Source organism: Ornithorhynchus anatinus, chromosome X1, assembly GCF_004115215.2.
Source record: "Ornithorhynchus anatinus isolate Pmale09 chromosome X1, mOrnAna1.pri.v4, whole genome shotgun sequence".
NCBI lineage: Eukaryota > Metazoa > Chordata > Mammalia > Monotremata > Ornithorhynchidae > Ornithorhynchus > Ornithorhynchus anatinus.
In genome coordinates, this window is record NC_041749.1 from 62,326,210 (window position 1) to 62,347,048 (window position 20,839).

The following is a 20,839-nucleotide window of genomic DNA, read 5'->3' on the forward strand; positions in this document are numbered from 1 at the left end:
ATCTTCTATCTACCCCAGGGCTTAGTACAGTGCTTGGCCAGTAGTAAGTACTTTTTCATGGCATTTGCTAAGCACTTACTATGTGTCCAACACTGTTCTAAGCTCTGGGGTAGATAGAAGATAATTAGGTCGGACACAGTCCCTGTCCTACATGGGGCTCACAGTCTAACTAGAGGGGAGCGTCGTTGGCATTTAATCCCCATTTTACAATTGAGGAAACTGGGCACAGAGAAATGAAATGACTTGTCCAAGATCACAAAGCAAGTAATTGGCAGAACCGAGATTAGAACCCAGGTCCTCTGACTCCCAGGCCTGTGTTCTTTCCACTAGGCCACGTTGCTCAACAAATATTATTATTATTATTAATAATCATCATCATCATCATTTTATCAGGGCTAGAGTTGAGGCTAAGGCCTTGGCTAGAAATAGGGGTAAATAATTGTTTTTGTCAAAGGCTGGACTGTTGCAGCTAACCATTAGCTAAACAATTTGTGAATTATTGTCCCTTAGGCATTTGATGTGGCATTTGGTTATTAGCCTATTAAATCTGTCAACTTTTCTACTTCTACATATAGTCTATCAGCTATCACCATGGTGCTATCTAAGACAGTTATAAAAATAAGAACTGGCCTAGGTTTTTAGAGTCTGAAAGGAATCAGTCAATTCTGCTTTAACGAGGTGTTCAGTTTCTCCTGCTACGTGACATTGAGAAAATGCTTTTTATTGGCACAGACTCTTTTAAAAACAAGAGCTGAGAGGTTCCACGTAACATTAGGGTCTGAAAGTATGGATGTCTCCTCAACAGGCCTGAGGAGGAATTCTGTGTCATCTGCGGCAAGACAAATGAGGAACAGTCGGTTGATCTTCTGTCTTTCCTTCTGTTGCCGAATTGTACATTCCAAGCATTTAGTACAGTGCTCTGCACACAGTAAGTGCTCAATAAATACGATTGAATGAATGAATTGGCTTTCACTGAAATTTCCACTTATGGAAGAACCTATTCATTCATTCATCCATTTATACTTATTAAGTGCTTACTGTATGCAGAGCACTGTATTAAGCTCTTGGGAAAGTACAATACAACAATAAAGAGTGACAATCCCTGCCCATAAGGAGCTCACAGTCTGGGGTGGGAGGAGGAGACAGACATCAATACAAATAAACAGACATCAATCTGTGCAGCAGGCAGATTCATAGGGTCTATGTGTAGTGATTGAGGGGGAGCAGTAAGATTTCTGTGGCCTAATGTCTCTGTAAATGCATTGCAAGAGTGGCTTAAGGACTGAGACTGGGTATATATACACATATATACATATATACACATATATATATACACACACATATATATGCATGTATATCTATATGCTGTCTCCATTCTTTCTTTTATCTCAACTCTTTCTCTGTCTTTTGTGTTCCATCAAAACAAAACAAAAAAAAAGAATGCAGGCTAGATAGCTCTTGCTTACTTCTCTAAAAGGTGGATAGTTCTAAACTGAAGCATGAGCCCCTTTAAACTCTTTTTTGATCAACTTTGATCTTTATAAAGTTCAGTTTCAGACTTTACTCCTTTCAATGGATTTCATTGGAAATGTTTCTGTTTGTTTGCAACATATGGCAACACTATCATATAGCATCAGTGCATCTGGGGGTCAATTACTATGTCTTAGCATTTACAACCGAGTTATGTGCAAGTCCCCCTCTCCCCTTTAAATAGCTGTTGCCTAAAAGAGCCACAAAGGGTGCTGAAACAATTGATCCTGAGAGAGGTAGTCATTTCCATAGCTTTACCTCCTTAATTGAGCCAGACCTGCCGTTTTATTATTTTATTCTTATTTGATGGCAGCATGGTGCTCCCTTGAACAATTATCTCTCAGGAGTCCAGCAGGGTAGCTAGTTTATTAGGTTAAAAAAACAGCCATGAAAATGATCTCTTTGTCATTCAGCAGATGATACAGAATTGCACAGGCCTGCTGAGGAGACATTAAACAATACTTGCGGTCCATAATGCTGCATGGAACCTCTCGGGTCTTGTTTTTAAAGCGTCTGTGCCAATAAAAGGCATTTTCTGAATGTCACGTAGCTGGAGACGCCAAATACCTTCTTAAAGCAGAGTTGACTGAAGTTGGTTGCTATGACAGCCATTGCATGTCCAGCCTACTCACCTGCTTCCTCAAGAAACCATCCATTAATAGGAATAGAAATAAACAGCTCTGATGCTATCCTCTCTCAATTTCCAGAACACACCCCTACTTTCTTCCAAGAATGACCCAAGGGTCCCTCGGCTGTCCCTTCTGCTAGTTAGGGGCAGGTCAAAATTCTTCAAATACTGAAAGTAGTTTCTAGACCAAACTTAAATGACAGAAAATATGAGCAGATGTGAGTCTGGGCCGACCCAGACATGCCAAATCCAGGCAATGGTAAAAACAACTTCATCCCAGCTCCTTCCCCGGAGGGCTTTTTGTTGTAGGCAGGGAATGTGTCCGTTTATGAATGTGTCTGTTTATTCTTATATTATATTCTCCCAAGGGGTTAGTACAGTTTTCTGCACGTAGTAAGTGCTTAATAAATACGATCAAGTGAATGCCTTCGGCTCAGTCCAAATATCTAGATCTAGGGACTGGCAGCTGTGGTCACACAGGAATGGGAACTTCACGCCTTTGCTCACCACATCTCTATGCTCTCTGGCTGCCACCCAGTGCTGAATGTAAAAACCGACCCGCACGGCAATGATGCGGGGGTTGGGGGGGCAGGGTGACAACAAGCTATTTCCAAGGTGCCAGCCATTACAATAAGAGTAGAAGCAGCATTCATTCATTCAATAGTATTTATTGAGCGCTTACTATGTGCAGAGCACTGTACTAAGCGCTTGGGATGAACAAGTCGGCAACAGATAGAGACAGTCCCTGCCGTTTGACGGGCTTACAGTCTAATCGGGGGAGACGGACAGACAAGAACAATGGCACTAAACAGCGTCAAGGGGAAGAACATCTCGTAAAAACAATGGCAACTAAATAGAATCAAGGCGATGTACAATTCATTAACAAAATAAATAGGGTAACGAAAATATATACAGTTGAGAGAATTACCTAGTGGTTAGAGTGTGGGCCTGGGAGTCAGAAGGACCTGGGTTCTAATCCCGGCTCTGCCACTCATCTGCTGGGTGACCTTGGGAAAGTCACTTCACTTCTCTGTGCCTCAGTTACCTCTTCTGTAAAATGGGGATTAATGGCACAACTTCAATTTGGGGCCCACATTGAAGCTTCGAGTTGGCACAGATACCCATGAGGGGCAACTCAATCCCCTCTCCAACTCTCTTACCTGTCCTTTCACTACTGGCACTTATTCTTTTACTGGTGCCCTGTTCCAGATGGTTCTATTTTACTTCCACCCCTGGCACCACCCCAAACAGCCCATCACCAGCATTGTATCCTGTCAATTCAATACAATCTATCCTATCCCCATTCACCACACCATTCCCTCCCCAGACCCACACTCTAGCACAGTGCTTGGCACATAATAAGCACTTAAATACCACAATTATTATTACAACCCCATCTAAATGTGGCCCGTGAAATCCAGGCTCCATGGTGGACCAACTCCCCTTCATGATGTTCCTAACCCAATCACTGCTCCTTCTCACCATCACCAAGACCTGGCTTTCACTTGATGATACTGTCTCACCTGCCTCTCTTTCTCCAGATGGGACCTCACTTTCCCACTCCCCTCAACTTTGAGGGGGAGGGGAGGGAGTCGGCCTGCTCCTCGACCCCAAATGATGGTTTTGCATCCCCCTACAAAGTCCTCTCCATCGGCCTCTACTAATCATTACATTTATAAGTTGCAATCATCTACCATTCTCCCCTGGTTTCACCTCAGATTTTCTGAGTGACCGACACCTTTCCTTCTTTCTCTCCTTCCTTCCCACATCGATTCTCCAGTTAATAGCCAAGTGGATTTTCCTAATGACCACCCCAGCCACCTGCCTCCTCTCACTCCTCAATCCTGCAGACCTTCTCTACCACACCACCTCACCACACAACGACTTGAAAACATACTAGATCTCATAGTCAATCAATGCTATTTATTGAGTGCTTACTAGATGAAAACCCCTTACCAAGTGCTTGGGAGAGTATAATACAGTAAGGAGATCCATCCCTACCTTGAAAGAGCTTACGATCTAGTTGGTGAGACTGATGTTCAAATAAAGTACAGGTAGGAGAAGCAACAAAGTATAAAGACATGAACAGAAGTATAAAGATATGTATCTAAGCACAAGTCATTGTACCACTTTACCATCTCTTACCTCATCCATTCTGAAATCCCATTCTCTGACCATAACTTCTTAAGCTGCCATGTCACATATGTCCCCTCTCTCACCAAACTGTGTTCTCTCTGAGCATGTATTCATCAATCAGTGGCACTTATTGAGGAGTGCTTACCGTGTGCAGAGCACTGTACTAAGCACTCAGGAGTGTACAATAAGTCTCCAGGCTTAACATTCCATTCCCTTATTCCAAGCCATCCTAACCCACTGGAATTCTCTAAGTACACTCCCCTCCCTTAATGCAAAATTCATGCCTTCAACTTTGCCTTCTCAATTGAGCTCTACAGCCTTACCTCCAATTCATTCATTCATTCAATCGTATTTATTGAGCACTTACTGTGTGCAGAACACTGTACTAAGTGCTTGGAAAGTACAATTCCGCAACAAACAGAGACAATCCCTACCCAACAACAGGCTCACTGTCTAGAAGCGGGGAGACAGACAGCAGAACAAAACAAGTAGACAGGCATCAATAGCATACCAATCCAATTGCTCCATCAATTTTTAAAAAGGCATCCCCAACCCCCAGCCCAGGGTCACCTCCATAGTAACCTTCCTCTGTTCTGTGCTCATGCTTCAGAGTGCTGTAGTAGGAAAACTAAGCTCACTGTGGGCAGGGACTGTGTCTTCCAACTCTGTTTAACTGTACTCTCCCAAGCATTTAGTATAGTGCTCTGCCCATAAGTACTCAAATACCACTGATGATAATGATGATCAACAGGCTGATTTCAGCTACTTCAAATTAATCCTTGAGCTACACACAGTAACAGCTCGATAAATACTATTGATAGATTTATTGATTAGATCCAGGAGGGACCGAGAGAGGGAGTGCCAGCTGGGATAGAAAAAAATCTAGTTCCCCTTGAAATTTTTAAGAATGTATTTCCCTCTTATTCTGTCTGTCCTTTGAGAAACAGCTGGCCTGGTGAATGCAGCATGGGCCTGGGAGTCAGAAGGACCTGCGATCTAATCCCAGCTCTGCCACTTTGCTGTTGTGTGACCTTGGGCAAGTCACTTCCCTTCACTGTGCATCACTTACCCCATTTGTAAAATGAGGATTAAGACTGTGAACCCATTTGGGACATGGACTGTGTCCAACCTGATTAGCTTTTATGTACCCCAGCGTTTAGTTCAGTGCCTGGCACAGAGTAAGTGCTTAACAAATAGCATTAAAAGAAAAATGGAGCACTTCTGATTTTTACTTGGCTGGCCCCTGCAATAAGTCACTTCCTGTTAGCCTTTGACCCACACGCACTGCTCTCCAGACATGTTCCTTCCAGACTTCATTTTCGGGATTTGCTAATGACTATAGTTCAGAAGTTGTCCTTCACACTCAGAGAGCCGAAAAGGCAAATGGAAAACATACAGTCCGGCCGGCACTGTGCACACATAAAGACGACCCATTGCGCTCTCATGTTTGTTGCTTGCAATGCTTGACACTGTGTCTGCTCTCATCTCTTTCCCTCACAAGCCTCCTGAAACTTCTGCTCAGAAAAAAACATTCCTGTCTTGATTGCAGTGTACCATGCTGATCTGTCTGCCGCCATTGTCTCCCAGTTGTTAGCCGAGGTATAGTATTGTCTGAGACTCTAATTTACTCAACCTTTAAAACATTTTCTCCACCTCCTGTGGTTTTAGATGCTCAACTAAAGCTCACGATATAGCAGCTGCCTGGATATACTACCACCATCTGGTCTCCTCACATGGATTCTGGCCAGAAAAGGGGCAAAACTCACCCCGCCACTGCCACTCCAGAACACTGATGGATCTTCCATTCCTGGTGGATCCCTAGGTTGCCTAAACAGATTGGGATAGGGCTATGGATGGGGACAGCTCCTCTTCAGGAAGTTTTTGGAGCAAGGGGAGAGGGGAATTCATTCATTCAATCAATAGTATTTATTGAGTGCTTACTATGTGCAGAGCACTGTACTAAGCACTTGGAATGTACATTTCATTAACACATAGAGACAATCCCTGCACACTGACGGGTTTACAGTCTAATTGGGGGAGACAGACGGACAAAAACAAGACAATTTAATCGTAATAAATAGAATCAAGGGGATATACACCTCATTAACAAAAGAAATAGGGTAATAAAATTATATACAAATGAGCACAGTACTGAGGGGAAGGGAGAGGGGGAGGAGCAGAGGGAAAGGGGGGATGGGGGCTTAGCTGAGGGGAGGTGAAGGGGGGGCAAAGAGGGCGCAGAGGGAGCAGAGGGAAAAGGGGAAGCTCAGTCTGGGAGGGCCTCTTGGAGGAGGTGAGCTCTTAGTAGGGCTTTGAAGAGGGGAAGAGAGTTAATTTGGCGGAGGTGAGGAGGGAGGACATTCCAGGACAGTGGGAGGACGTGGAATTGCTGGCACCCACCCCCAGTGAGTGGTAACAGAGGCAGTACCATTCTCCTCTGAATGTAAGCTCACTGTGGGCAGGGAATGTGTGATTATTGTTATATTGTGCTCTCCCAAGTACTTAGTACAGTACTCTGCACACAGAAAGTGCTCAGTAAACCTGACCGACTTCTCTTCCCACTAGAACTCATTCGCTCATTGGTGAACTCATTCACTCTCACGGCTTCAACTATCATCTCTATGCAGATGACACACAAATCTACATCTCTGCCCCTGTCCTCTCCCCTTCCCTTCAGGCTCCTTTCTCCTCCTGCCTCCAGGACGTCTCCACCTGGATGTCTGCCCGCCACCTAAAACTCAACATGTCCAAAACTGAGCTCCTTATCTTCCCTCCCAAGCCCTGTCCTCTTCCTGACTTCCCTATCACCGTGGATGGTACGACCATCCTTCCCGTCTCTCAAGCCCGCAACCTCGGTGTCATCTTTGACTCGGCTCTCTCCTTCACCCCATACATCCAATCCGTCACCAAAACCTGCCAGTCTCACCTTCACAACATCGCCAAGATCCGCCCTTTCCTCTCCACCCAAACAGCTATCTAACTAGTACAGGTTCTCATAATATCCCGGCTGGATTACTGTGTCAGCCTTCTCTCTGATCTCCCTTCCTCCTCTCTCTCCTCGCTCCAGTCTATTCTTCATTCCGCTGCCCGACTCATCTTCCTGCAGAAACGCTCTGGGCATGTCACTCCCCTTCTCAAAAACCTCCAGTGGTTGCCTATCAACCCCCGCACAAAACAAAAACTTCTCACTCTAGACTACAAGGCTCTCCATCACCTTGCCCCCTCCTACCTCTCCTCCCTTCTCTCTTTCTACTTCCCACCCCGCACGCTCCGCTCCTCTGCCGCCCACCTCCTCACCGTCCGTCGGTCTCGCCTATCCCGCCGTCAACCCCTGGGCCATGTCCTCCTGCTGTCCTGGAATGCCCTTCCTCCTCACCTCCACCAAACTAATTCTCTTCCCCTCTTCAAAGCCCTACTGAGAGCTCACCTCTCCCAAGAGGCCTTCCCAGACTGAGCTTCCCCTTTTCCCTCTGCTACCTCTGCTGCCCCTCTCTTCCTTCCCCTTTACCTCCCCTCAGCTAAGCCCCCTTTTCCCCCCCTTCCCCTCCGCACTGTGCTCGTCCACTCATTTGTATATATTTTTATTACCTTATTTATTTTGTTAATGAGATGTACATCCTCTTGATTTCTATTTATTGCTATTGTTTTAATGAGATATACATCTCCTTGATTCTATTTATTGCTATTGTTTTTGTCTGTCTCCCCCGATTAGACTGTAATCCTGTCAATGGGCAGGGACTGTCTCTATCTGTTGCTGATTTGTACATTCCAAACGCTTAGTACAGTGCTCTGCACATAGTAAGGGCTCAATAAATACTATTGAATGAATGAATGAATGAATAGGACAATAAATGGGGACCCCACTCTTGGCTCCGCCTCTGGTCCCTTTCTAACTTTTCCATCTCTAAGGGACTGAGTGGGTTGCCTTATCTATGGCTGCCTGTCCTGGTCATTGACTCTATGGAGTTGAAGCTAATGGAGCTGGTATTTAAGAGCCACCTACACAACACATCCCTGCTTTACTCCATTGGTAATGGGAAATGGATTCAATAGGGCATTCCCAGCTCTAACACAACTGACCACGAAGCACTGCAGAATCTAAATAGAAGCAGCATGGCCTAGTGGATTGAGCAGGTTTCAAAGGACTGTAGCTAGGATCCTGAAAATTATCAATCAATGGTATTTACTGAGCCCTTACTGTGTGCAGAGCACTGTACTAAGCACTTGAGAGAGTACAACAGAGTTGATAGACACGCTCCCTACTCACAATAAGCTTATGGTCTAGAGGGGGAGACAAACATTAATACAAATACATAAATAAGTTACGGAGCTACAGACATTAATACAGGATGATTCAAAAAGAATTGAACACTCTTTAAAACTTATTACTCAATAACTAGCTTATATTTGAACTTGTAGTCCAAACCAATTCGTAAAGGAACGATCACGGTTATTTATATAGTCTTACGAATGTTCAATATGCACCCCTTGTGACACCCGGCACAGACACACAGTGGCCGCCCTGTGCTCTATTCTTTTTTTAATCACCTTGTATAAATTAATTACAGCTATAACATATCAATTACTGATATAATAAATTACTGATATGGAAAGTAATTATCATCTTCATCACGGATGCTCATTTTATGGGGGCAATGGCCCCCAAAGCTTTTTGAGATAGACTCCCTGATTTTTTCACTCCAGGTCTCTGGCAAGACCTGAGAGCTTCAATCGGGGCTGAAAAGACCCTAGAACGGTGGAGTTCTGGCCCATTAGCTCTTTGAAACCTGTCTCCCCTCTCCCAGGCCCCACTCACCTAAATTCCCTGGTCCCCCTTCGTATCCCCTTGATCAAAGGGAAAGTTGGCACCTATGGCCAAGTTTCTTCTTGTAGATGGTGAGGACGGTGGCAGTGTTGAGAACCTGTAACATCTTCTCAACGTGCCACATGTTGAGGAACATGTTAACTGTGTAAACATCTAATCCAGGTTTTGCCTCTTCAGAATTCCCTGAATAACGCATATGGGGACATACAACTCCTGTTGTACATAGAATTCCTTGGTTTGGTGAGGTTCTGCATCACCTTAGATCTCTTTCACTCTGGCCTCCCACCACCTGTGATGCATGTCTCACCTCAATTTGCGGCTCACGGTGTAACTTTCTGTCAATCTCACCTTCCTCTGAGTCATGAAGGAGCTGCAAGGTGTTGTTGCTGGTGCAGTACTTGGTTTGCTACAATAGACGTTTTTTTTTTAATCACTAGGCTTTTTATCCCTTTAGGCTGTAAACTCATCATGGGCAAGGAATGTCCCTGCCAAAAGGTTGTGGATTCTAATCCTGGCTCCGCCACTTGTCAGCTGTGTGACTTTGGGCAAGTCACTTAACTTCTCTGCGCCTCAGTTACCTCATCTGTAAAATGGGGATTAAGATTGTGAGCCCCACGTGGGACAACCTGATTGCCTTGTATCTACCCCGGCACTTAGAGCAGTGTTTGGCACGTAGTAAGTGCTTAAATACCATCATCATCATTATCAATTCTGTTGTATTGTATTCTTCCAAGCACTTAGTACAGTGCTCTGCACACGGTAAGTGCTCCATAAATATTTCTGATTGATTGCTAAGTCATCTGCATTAAAATGATTTTGAGGTCTTTGCTTGGCTATTCCCAATAACCTGACAGCTGTCTAAAAGACCGCATCATAGAGAAATCACTAAACATTATGTTGGAGTTTGCGATTGGGATCTTTGTTCCAAGTGGGCTGCTACAATATGGCTATGGATCTTCTTGTTAGCCACTTACGGAAGAAATTCATCTGCATTTAGCCATATTGGTCATTTGGACACCACTTTGTAATGCAACGGTTGTATAGACAGGATGATCCTGGAGCATATTAAATGCTGGCCTATCGGGCATTCTGCTCCAAGCTTGGCTGCCATGTTCTGTACAACCTTAAGGTCCCTCTCTGACACTACTGAGGTTGTGAGTGTATCCAAGATATTTTCTCTTCATTTGGCAGGAAGAAAATGGCATTGGCGATTACGAGATGGTGTTTGGTCCAACCGCTAAGTAAAAGCAGACCACTGCTGTTTTGTTTGCCAATTCAACTACTTTCTTCAGCAGCCCCAAATAGGTTCCAATTGAAAACGATTCCATTCACTCACGTCAACAATTACTACTTGTCAATTTTGCCTTTATTCTGGTGCTAAATGCCCATGTCCTAAAGGACCGACTTAGCACTCATTCTTCCTCATAGAATTAATTCATTGGACTTCTGTGCCCACAGGCTATGGTCCAATGGCTCCTGAATCCAAGTGAAAATATTCCTTTTGTGTCTTTTAGTGCCTACGGAACGGCAAACCTACCATACCCTAAGGCTAGCTGGCAAAATGGATGAACACTGTTACATACCATACCACAACGATCTTATGACAGAAGATGGGACGTTCTGAAGAGGGTGTTTCCACGGAGTCGCTATGGATCGGAAATGACTCGAGGGCATTTGAAGATGAAGAAAGTTGAAGAGTCAGAAAGGAATCTGGTACCACTCCTCCCATTCCCCCCACTGCAGTTTTGTTGGTAAAGTCCTTGGACCATATCTTGCTACACTAGCCAGCAACTGAAATGTGGGAGGGAAAATTGCCAAAAGCATTTTCAGGGAAATTAGGCGCCTAATATGTATTTGCATTCTTGGACAGAGGCTACACTGAACTCAGAAATCTCTTGAATGACTCGTAAATTGGTGGGGTGAGATATGTAATGAGAGAGCCAGACCCTCAGCTTCAGTGAGCTCAATGTTTCTAGAATACCTTGCAATGATTTAGTCCCTTAAGATAAACATCTCAGACTAAACTTTCTATAGGCCTAATGAATTCTTTTCTGCATACTAGTATCTCCAGGCACTAAGAGACTGGGACTGAAAAACAGACTTGCATTTTATTTGAAAGAGTGCAAGTTGGAGAGAGAGAGACAAAGAGCGAGCAAGCATACTCCTTGCTCCCCAGGGAAGCGGTTGCCCTGGCAACAGCTACACTTCTAAGGATATTGGTGCCAGAGAGCATGCATCAGGCACTGGCACAGTAGAAAGGGCAGGGAGAGAAGTGGGAGAGAGAGGAAAATAGGAAGGGCTGAGAAGAGAAGAAGGTGGAGGGAAGGAGGAATGTGCCTGCTCAGGCTTGATCCTCTCCTTGGGGTAGGGGTAAAACTTTAACCTATAGGCTAAGGCTGTATAGATATTTGTCTACTTCCTGAAGACCATCTATCAAGACCTTGAGTGCACCAGACTCTCTGACATTTGCCAAAACTTCCAGATGTCCAGTCTTGGCCTACCTGCAGGTGGCCGGGCACTCCATTAAGAAGGCCAAGTGTACTTAGGTCAGTGCCTTTTGTGAAGTTGAGGTTCCTCCCTGCTCTATTGTATATCATCTAGGTGGCAAGAGCTGCCTTCACCTGTGTTGAGTGAATAAGGGGGAATAGTTATGGGAGGAGGACCCATGTGCTGACAGATGGAGAAGGTGGGGTGTGGGGTTTGGAAAAGGGAATCTTCTAAATAAGTAATGCATGGATTTCATTTCTATGTGATAAACTCCTAGGCAAGCTTCAGGACTTTCTGATCAATTAACGTGGCTCAGTGGAAAGAGCACGGGCTTTGGAGTCAGAGGTCATGGGTTCGAATCCCTGCTCGGCCACTTGTCAGCTGTGTGACTTTGGGCAAGTCACTTAACTTCTCGGTGCCTCAGTTACCTCATCTGTAAAATGGGGATTAAGATTGTGAGCCCCACGTGGGACAACCTGATTCCCCTGTGTCTACCCCAGCGCTTAGAACAGTGCTCGGCACATAGTAAGCGCTTAACAAATACCAACATTATTATTAATATGCATCATGCTATGCCTCCTGAAGAGCTGCAAGGAAAGCAGGGAAAAATATAACTGTGGTGAGCTGGGCAGGGGCTGGCAGGCAGCTCCCTAATGGTTGTGTCTCTTATCTGCTCTTCTGCCTTTCATTCTCCAAACTGGGGCCAACACTCTCTAGCAGCCTCTTCTGCCATCCTTCCATAGCGCCTCCTCTCCCCTTAGCCCACACTACCCCTCATCATTTTGTAAGGCTCTTGACTAAGCTGACAATATTGTGGAGGAACTCAAAATAGGCTAAGGGGTTCAGGGTCTCAGAAGGGTGGAGCCTTAAGAGGGCATAGCCAAAAAAGCAGGAAGACAGAAAAAGAGAGAGAAAAAGAGAGCAAGTGAGAGTGAGCAAGAGGGACAGAGAGAGTAAGAGAAAGCAAGAGAGAGTGAGAGATAGAGCAAGAGAGAGAGAGAGAGTGACAGGAAGATAGGGAGAGAGCAAGAAAAGGAGAGAGAGAAAACGAGAGAATGAGAGAATGCACGTGAGAAAGTGCAAGAACGTGAAAGAGTGCCAGAGAGCAAGAGAGTGAGAGAGAGGGGGAGAGATTGTGAGAGCTAGTGAGAGAGACAGCAAGAGAGAGAACAAGAGAGAGATGAGATGAAAAAGGAAATAGAGAAAGGTCAAAACACATGCAGGCAAACACAACATACGCATCCATTCCCAAAGAAGATCATCTACTAACCAGGATGTCGTCAGCTGATGGCTGCCAGCAGTTTTGGGGAGCAGGAGCAACAGGTAAGGGGAAGTCATGGCCTAAATGGCACAGCCTTGGATGGAACTGCCTCACTTAAAATTATATAAGTATAATTATAGTACTTTTTAAGCATTGTGCATCAAGCACTGTTCGAAGCACTAGAGTAGATTCAGGTTTACCAAGGTTGGGCCCCATCTCTGTCCCACAGTGTAGGATCACAGTCTAAGTTGGAAGGAGAACAGGTACTCAATCCCCATTTTACAATGAGGAAACTGAGGCCCAGAGAAGTGAAATGACTCATCCAAGGTCACAGAACAGACGAATAGCAGAGCCAGGATTAGAGCCCAGGTCCTCTGAGTACCAGGCCCAGGCTCTTTCCACTAGGCCTTTCTTGCTGTTATTTCCACTGTCATTCCGTTAGGTATGACTCCCCAGAGGTTTCTGATGCCAGAAAATCAAAAAGCTCTTGGGAGCCACTTGTAGATATGACAAACGATTACCAAAACAGGGCATGCAGCAGGAACAGGAAAAAGCATGGTGAAGCAAAGAAGTGGCACCACAGCAGCCACCAATTCCTTTTTTACCTCCCACTCAGCCCTGCTGCCCTCCCAACACTGACTGGGACTTGCAACGAGTCTCACCAGTTATAATTCAGGTAACAGGGTGGCGGTCAAAAATTTGTGGAGAGTACAACTAATTTGGTGCATCTGCAGAGTATAAACTCGTTGTGGGCAGGGAACATATCTTCCAACTCGGTTCTATTGGACTCTCCCAAGCACTCAGTACAGTTAATGTTAATGTTGGTATTTGTTAAGTGCTTACTATGTGCAGAGCACTGTTCTAAGCACTGGGGGAGATACAGGGTAATCAGGTTGCCCCACGTGAGGCTCACAATCTTAATCCCCATTTTACAGATGAGGTCACTGAGGCACAGAGAAGTTAAGTGACTTGCCCACAGTCACACAGCTGACAAGTGGTAAAACCGGGATTCGAACCCATGACCTCTGACTGCCAAGCCCGTGCTCTTTCCACTGAGCCACACTGCAGTGTTCTGCATGTAGCAAGCACTCAATAATTAGCACTGATGATTTTACTTTATACTAGTAGGCAGTATGGATATGAAGAGGTTGTTGAGGTGGGTAGAGAATTGGCCTTCTCTGCCCCCGGAAAGCCCCCAGTCACCCCCAGTCACAATCATAAATTTCCACAGAGACAAAGCAGAAATTATGCTAAACTTGACCATTTTTGACTTAATAAATTACAATAAAGAAATACTGATTTCCTCTAACCCCCTTTGCTTTCTCCATTTTTCCCCAGGGGTGATTCTAACTGTAAGCATTTCTCAAGAAGATAATGTAACAGATTAAACTTCTCAATTCCAGATCACATGAGATAAGGTCAAGCTCCTAACCTGACTTGGAGATATTTTGCTTGGCAGTCTAAGCTTTCAAAAAGATGTGTCAGGAAAAAGAAAGGAAGAGAAGCTTTTAAAATCATACTAAAGAGTCTGGCTTTTATTGGAGAAGCAGATAGGTTTTTCTCTGAAAGGTGAAAAGATACTGAGAAAATAGATAAATACCAACAGTCACTCATTTCACATTTTTATCAGGAATCAGCCTATCCACAAAATTAGGAATAATTCATGGAAAGCAACGGCTGAAAGTGATCAGTTCTCATGAAGTGTACTTACTATTCAGTTGCTTTCAGAGTTTAAAAGTTCAGTTCCTGACTGCCTTATCTATTCCAGACGCATTTCACCACTTTTCTTACTTAGGTGGCTCCAAACCAACAGACATTAAGGTTTTAAGTGTGTTTCTAAAGTTATAATGTTTCTTGGACAGAGAGAGATAATTCTAGATGATGTTCACTAAATGGTCCCACACATTGGGCTCAATCAGATAGCAAGGTTTATCTTCAATCCTTCCAGCTCTTGTTTTAAAATCTCTCCCGTTATTGTAATGCCCTCAAGAAAATCGAAAGGGAGGCAGTGTGGCCTATTAGAAAGAGCACAGGTCCGGGTGTGAGAGCACCTGGGTTCTAATTCCAACTCTGCCACTTGCCTCTGTGTGACCTTGAGCAAGTTGCTTCACTTCTCTGGGCCTCAGTTACCTCATCTGTAAAATAGGGATTAAGACTGTGAGCCCCATGGAGGGCAGGGGCTGTGTCCAACCTGATTAGCTTGTATTTATCTCAGTGCTTATTACAGTGCCTGGCACATAGTAAATGCTTAAATACCATAAAAGAGCCTTGGATTTTATAAAAGAAATCATATTTGTGTTCTTTTCTTTTCATGCTTAATAATGAGTTAATAGCTTTTTCTTTTTCCTTCAAAAATAAATGCAGAATATATGCATTCAGTAAATCAGGGGAAATTTCTGAATTTTTCTGCTTTCTGATTTTTCAGAACCATGTACTTATTGCTTCTATCTGCATGGGTGAATTTGATCACAGAAAGGAGGAATTCAACACTAACATAATCTGCTTCATTGGCCAGCTGACAAAAAGAAGAATTTGCGACTAGTACTTCGTGTAATTCAACATGGAGGTGTTTGGAAATGATAAGTCATGATTGGATGGACACGGCAAGTTTGGTTTGTCTCCTGAGCGATGTGGCAATGTAACCAATTGTCAGCTGCTGCTTGACAGTGCTGGAGAGCCTGCTCTCACTCCCACGGGTCTGCCCACAGGCCTCAAGGTAGCCTGTTTTATTACTTTGCTTAGTCTGCATGACTCACTAATGTTAGGTAGGTGTTTAGTGTGAGATACATTTGGGGCTAAAATGGAAATGTGTTCTGAAAAATTGTTTCCAAAATATTTACTTGCCCCCAGGAAAACTCTTCCTTTGAGTTATGAAGCAAAGTTTCAAAATACTTTCACCCATATTCCAATATTTCTTCTCATCTTCAACCTATCACTCCCTGGTGGCTCCTTTTCCTTTGCCTTCAAACATGCTCACATCTTCTTTGTACAAAAAAACCAAACACACCATTTTCTGGATCCCACTGCATGCTCCAGCATGCTCCTGTCCAAGATCCTTGGAATGAGTTGTACACAACCACTGCCTCCACTTCATTTCCTTGAACTCACTTCTTGACCTTCAATCTACATTCTCCCCCTTCATCTACCGAGTCCGCATTTTCCTAGATCACCTATGACCTCTTCCTCACCAAATTTAAATGACTCTACTCTAGCCTAATCCTTCTCAATACTTTGGCAGGCTTTGACAATGTGAACCATTCCCTTTTCCTGGAAAAGCCACCTAACCTTGGTTTTCCCAACAGAGGTCTCTCTGGGATTTTCCTTTTACCTTTTGGGCAGGCTCTCTCTCTCTGTCTTTCTGTGGCTCAACTACCTCCAACCCCTAATTGTGGGTGTTCTTTAAGGCTCTGTTCTGGACACCATACTTTTGTCAGTTTATACTCACTACTTGGGGAACTCATCTGCTCCATGATTTCAGTTACCTACTTTGTGTGAATGATTCCCAAATTACCTTGCTAACACTGACCTTTCTCCCCATCTGTAATGTTGCATTGCATCTTCTCTGCAAAACATATCCATATAGATTTCCTATTGGGACCTCAAGTTCAATATTTCTAAAAGTGAACTCATCTCCCCTCCTTAATCCTCTCCTCCATCTAACTTGTCCATCACAGTCGACAAAACACCATTCATTCATTCGTTCATTCATTCAATAGTATTTATTGAGTGCTTACTATTGCAGAGCACTGTACTAAGCGCTTGGAATGTACAAATGGGCAACAGATAGAGAGAGTCCCTGCCTTTTAACGGGCTTACAATCTAATCGGGGGAGACAGGCAGACAAGAACAATGGCAATAAATAGAGTCAAGGGGAAGAACATCTCATAAAAACAATGGCAAATAAGTAGAATCAGGGTGATGTACATCTCATTAAACAAAACAAACAAAATAAACAAGGTGATGAAGATATATACAGTTGAGCGGACGAGTACAGTGCTGAGGGGGTGGGATGGGAGAGGGGGAGGAGGAGAGGGAAAGGGGGGAGAAGAGGGAAAAAGGGGGGAGCTCAGTCTGGGAAGGCCTCTTGGAGGAGGTGAGCTTTAAGTAGGGATTTGAAGAGGGGAAGAGAATTAGATTGACGGAGGTAAGGAGGGAGGGCATTCCAGGACCGTGGGAGGACGTGGCCCAGGGGTCACCGGCGGGATAGGCGAGACCGAGGGACGGTGAGGAGGTGGGCGGCAGAGGAGCGGAGCGTGCGGGGTGGGCAGCGAAAAGAGAGAAGGGAGGAGAGGTAGGAAGGGGCAAGGTGATGGAGAGCCTTGAAGCCTAGAGTGAGGAGTTTTTGTTTTGAGCGGAGGTTGATAGGCAACCACTGGAGGTGTTTAAGAAGGGGAGTGACATGCCCAGAACGTTTTTTGCAGGAAGATGAGCCAGGCAGCGGAGTGAAGAATAGACTGGAGGGGGGAGAAAGAGGAGGAAGGGAGATCAGAGAGAAGGCTGACACAGTAGTCTAGCCGGGATATAACGAGAGCCTGTAGCAGTAAGGTAGCCATTTGGGTGGAGAGGAAAGGGCAGATCTTGGCAATATTGTAAAGATGAGACCAGCAGGTCTTGGTAACGGATCGGATGTGTGGGGTGAACTAGAGAGACGAGTCAAAGATGACACCGAGGTTGCGGGCCTGAGAGATGGGAAGGATGGTTGTACCATCCACGGTGATAGGGAAGTCTGGGAGAGGACTGGGCTTGGGAGGGAAGATGAGAAGCTCAGTCTTGCTCATATTGAGTTTTAGGTGGCGGGCCGACATCCAGGTGGAAACGTCCTGGAGGCAGGAGGAGATGTGAGCCTGAAGGGAGGTGGAGAGGACAGGGGCAGAGATGTAGATCTGCGTGTCATCTGCGCAGAGATGGTAGTCAAAGCCGTGAGAGCGAATGAGTTCACCAAGGGAGTGAGTGTAAATGGAGAACAGAAGAGGGCCAAGAACTGACACCTGAGGAACTCCAACAGTTAAAGGATGGGAAGGAGAGGAGGCGCCTGCAAAGGAGACCGAGAATGACCGGCCAGAGAGATAAGAGGAGAACCAGGAGAGGACGGAGCCCGTGAAGCCAAGGTGAGATAAGGTGTGGAGGAGGAGGGGATGGTCGACAGTGTCAAAGGCAGCTGAGAGGTCAAGGAGGATTAGAATGGAGTAGGAGCCATTGGATTTGGCAAGAAGGAGGTCATGGGTGACCTTAGAGAGAGCAGTCTCGGTAGAGTGGAGGGGACGGCAGCCAGATTGGAGGGAGTCCAGAAGAGAATGGGAGTTAAGGATTTCTAAGCAGCGGGTGTAGACGACTCATTCTAGGATTTTGGAAAGGAAGGGTAGTAGGGAGATAGGGCAATAACTGGAAGGGGAAGTGGGGTCGAGAGAGGGTTTTTTTAGGATGGGGGAGCCATGGGCATGTTTGAAGGCAGAGGGGAAGGAGCCATTGGAGATTGAGTGGTTACAGATAGAAGTTAAGGAAGGAGGAGATCTCCTCTGAGGATACTGCAGGGAAGGATGGGAAAGTAGGGGAGATGGTTGGTGGGGGGGAGGGGAGAGGCAGAGGGGTGTCTTTGGGGAGCCCAGACCTGCCTGCCACCTAAAACTCAACATGAGCAAGACTGAGCTCCTCACCTTCCCTCCCAAGCCCGGTCCTCTCCCAGACTTCCCTATCACTGTGGATGGTACGACCATCCTTCCCGTCTCTCAGGCCCACAACCTTGGTGTCATCTTTGACTCGTCTCTCTCATTCACCCCACACATCCAATCCGTTACCAAGACCTGCCGGTCTCACCTTTACAATATCGCCAAGATCCGCCCTTTCCTCTCCACCCAAACGGCTACCTTACTGCTACAGCCTCTCGTTATATCCCGGCTAGACTACTGTGTCAGCCTTCTCTCTGATCTCCCTTCCTCCTCTCTCATCCCGCTCCGGTCTATTCTTCACTCCGTTGCCCGGCTCATCTTCCTGTAAAAACGTTCTGGGCATGTCACTCCCCTTCTTAAACACCTCCAGTGGTTGCCTGTCAACCTCCGCTCAAAACAAAAACTCCTCACTCTAGGCTTCAAGGCTCTCCATCACCTTGCCCCTTCCTACCTCTCCTCCCTTCTCTCTTTCTACTGCCCACCCCGCACACTCCGCTCCTCTGCCGCCCACCTCCTCACCGTCCCTCGGTTTCGCCTATCCCGCCGTCGACCCCTGGGCCACATCCTCCCACGTTCCTGGAATGCCCTCCCTCCTCACCTCCGACAATCTAATTCTCTTCCCCCCTTCAAATCCCTATTTAAAGCTCACCTCCTCCAAGAGGCCTTCCCAGTCTGAGCTCCCCCCTTTTTCCCTCTGCTCCCTCTACCGCCCCCTTCACCTCTCTGCAGCTAACCCTCTTCTCCCCCCTTCCCTCTCCTCCTCCCCCTCTCCCATCCCACCCCCTCAGCACTGTACTCGTCCGCTCAACTGTATATATCTTCATCACCCTATTCATTTTGTTTAATGAGATGTACATCACCCTGATTCTATTTATTTGCCATTGTTTTTATGAGATGTTCTTCCCCTTGACTCTATTTATTGCCATTGTTCTTGTCTGCCTGTCTCCCCCGATTAGACTGTAAGCCCGTCAAAGGGCAGGGACTGTCTCTATCTGTTGCCCATTTGTACATTCCAAGCGCTTAGTACAGTGCTCTGCACATAGTAAGTGCTCAATAAATACTATTGAATGAATTAATGAATGAATGATTGTGTTGATTTTTGTGATGAAGTAGGTGGCCAGATCACTGGGGGTGAGAGATGGGGGATGGGGAGGAACAGGGGGCCTAAGGAGAGAGTTAAAGGTCCGGAACAATAGGTGGGGGTGACGGGCATGGGTGTCGATGAGGGAGGAGAAGAAGTTTTGCCTGGCGGAGGAGAGGGCAGAGTTAAGGCAGGAAAGGATAAATTTGAAATGTATGAGGTCGGCTTGGTGCTTGGACTTTCGCCAGCAGCGCTCGGCAGCTTGAGCATAGGAGCGTAGGAAGCAGACAGAGGAGGTGATCCAGGGCTGTGGGTTAGTGAAGCGAGAGCGGTGGAGCACCACCTTCCTTCCTGTTTCCAAATCCAACAACCTTGATGTTATCCTCGGTTCCTCACCCTCTTATACCTCTCAAACTCAGTCTGGTGCTAATTCCCAACACCTTGGTTCAGGCCCTCTGACTTTTTTTCTTTAATGGTATTTGTTAAGCACTTACTATGCACCAGGAACTGCACTAAGCACGGGGGTAGATGCAAGCTAATCAGGTGGACACAGTCCATGTCCGACATGGGGCTAACAATCCTAATCCCCAAGATGAGGCAACTGAGGTACAGAGAAGTTAAGTGACTTTCCCTAGGTCACTCAGTGGATAAATGGTGGAGCTGGGATTAGAATCCTGGTCCTGCTGACTCCCAGGTCCATGCTCTGCTAGGTCACGTTGCTTCTCTTGTCACATTTCCATTTCGAGTACTGAATCAGTCTTCTCACTTGCCTCCCTGCCTCAAGTTTCTTCCCTCTCCAGTTTATACTTCACTCTACCGTCAGATAATTTTTCTAAAACATCAATCTGCACACATCTTCCTACTAGTCAAAAAACTTAAATGGTTACCCATTCCTCTCTGCATCCAGTAAAACCTCCTGAACCCTGGCTTTAAGGCACTCCATTAGTTCTCTCCCTCCTATTTATCCACTCTCTTCTCCTACTCCATCTCCCATTTCAATATACCTTCCTCTCAAGCTAACAGTCATTGGGCCTCATTCTCATCTTTCCTATCTTCAACACCTTGCTCATATTGTTCCTTCTGCCTCTAACTCCCTGCTCCTTCAAATCTACCAGGCAGCAGCTCTTCCCATCTTCAAAGCCCTTCTGAAATCACATCTCCTCCAGGTGGTCTTCTCCAATGAATTTTTCTTCACTCTGAGTCCTCTTCAACTTCCACTTCAGGA